This window comes from Quercus suber, unplaced genomic scaffold, assembly GCF_002906115.3.
Source record: "Quercus suber isolate HL8 unplaced genomic scaffold, Cork oak 2.0 scaffold_837, whole genome shotgun sequence".
NCBI lineage: Eukaryota > Viridiplantae > Streptophyta > Magnoliopsida > Fagales > Fagaceae > Quercus > Quercus suber.
In genome coordinates, this window is record NW_027070267.1 from 163,315 (window position 1) to 165,174 (window position 1,860).

The window sequence follows — 1,860 nt, forward strand, 5'->3', positions numbered from 1 at the left end:
TTTAGCTCAAACTTTACAAACTAAATTTTTTAATAGGCAAAAGATATTGATGTGGAGGAGCATGCTTGTGTACTATGGCCTGCACATGGGAAAAAACTTATTAAAAAAGAAAGGATGGAGAGCTCAAAACAAATTCTCTGTGGCTGCCCACATGGTAGAACTTATTATTTTGTGAACCCCTCAGCCACACAAAAATAAAAAATATGAAAGAAGATATTTTTTTATATAAAAATGAAGAAACAGCCAAAAAATAAAAATAAAAAATAAAACCCCAAATATATAGTATTTAGTTTGGTAGCAGTTGGTTGTAGTTACCTAGGGAGGGTGGGAATCTCTCTTTTCATCTGGGAATGCTGGCAGGAGGTGGAGGTTCATCTGGCCCTTGTTTCCCAGAATCAAAAAAAGCCCATTTGAGCTTTAACTATTATAAATTTTATTTATTATTACTAAATTCTTTTTTATTTATTTTTATTTTTATAGGAGACACTTTCCCAGAGGTTAAATTTAAACAGTTAGTTGTTTGAAGATCTTTGTCTGTGTGTTTTGAAACAGTTACTCCCAACGACTTTCTAACCTCACACACCTCCCTCTCATTTCCCGCTAACACACAGTTCTTCCTTTGATGGGCAAGAAGCAGCACTTAGATTGGACCTCTAAGTCCATTGTTTCCTCTGGGAGTGAGAGAGTTTCTCTTTTGAGTAAGGAGGTTTGTTTTCTTCTTCTTCTTCTTCTTATGGGTTTTTTGACTTTTTATTTTTTGGTTAAAATTTGCATCTTTTTTTTTTTTTTTTCCTGATGGGGTTATATTTTTTGAGGGTCATGTCATGTTTGTTCAATTTGCTTAAATATGCCATGCTCCATATCAAGAATTTGGTTTCATATACAATTGCTTTTTTACTTGATATGCTATTTTATAAGTTCTTGTAATTTGGATGAGTTTTTATGAAAATCTTATGGTTTAGCTAACTCAATTTTTTTTAACTTGCTCTTTATATTCATTTTTCTTGAATCCTTAAGTTCCATGAGTTTACTGGTAAAAGAAAAAAAAAAAAAGGCCACAATGTTGAATTTAATGTTCCCCATTGTTTTGTGGTTCGCATTTGATTCATGACTACCCTGCCATATTGTTTGTTTAGTTTCAGTTAATAATGGGGAGTTTTGTACACTGGGTGCGAACTTTTTAAGTACAGGAGCTGGCTTTCTTAAATCCCATTTCCTTAAAATTCCACTACTTTCTTTGCTAGTTCCATGTTTTATGTGTAGCTTACCTTTTATCAGCAGAGCTTGATAGTGTCTGTTTGTTTTGGAAGGAAAATACTAAATCTTTTACTGCAATAAGACCATTAAAGTCCTTGTTAATTGGTATTTAAAAAAGGAAGCCAATTTGCTTTGATTCATGCAGGCAAAGAGGAAAGTAAATGAAGACCAATCAGCCGATGGACAAGTGACAGACCTTGAGCATGGTGATGTAATAGAGGTAAACGCTACTCTAGTCATTTGAACACTAAAATTTTGTTCATCTTTGATTCAAAGCTGTTTTGTCAAAATTTATAACTGTGTTTTGGTTCTTTGGTAAATGCTGCAGGCCGCAAATATTGGATTTTCTAGAGTACTGTCACTAGTAAGTGGGAAATTTGTGGTGGGTTTTGATAATGTTGTAAGGATTCTCTGAAATATGTCATATGGTAAAAATCCTCATGTTTTACAGGCAAAACCAGATGCAGGGAAGCTAGTTGTTGCCACCATTGCATTGTTGATAGCATCCACATCAAGTATTCTGATTGTATGTTGATTTACTTATTGGTGGCCATGCAAGACCTCTCTTTCATTTTTATTCCTCCCCCCCCCCCCTTCCTCTCC

At 34.3% G+C, this 1,860-nt stretch overlaps 1 pseudogene; it reads left to right on the forward strand.

Moving 5' to 3' along the window:
• Positions 1 to 343: 343 nt before the first annotated feature.
• The window catches only part of LOC112027230 (ABC transporter B family member 27-like), a 14,524-nt pseudogene continuing 13,007 nt past the window's right edge, over positions 344 to 1,860 (forward strand).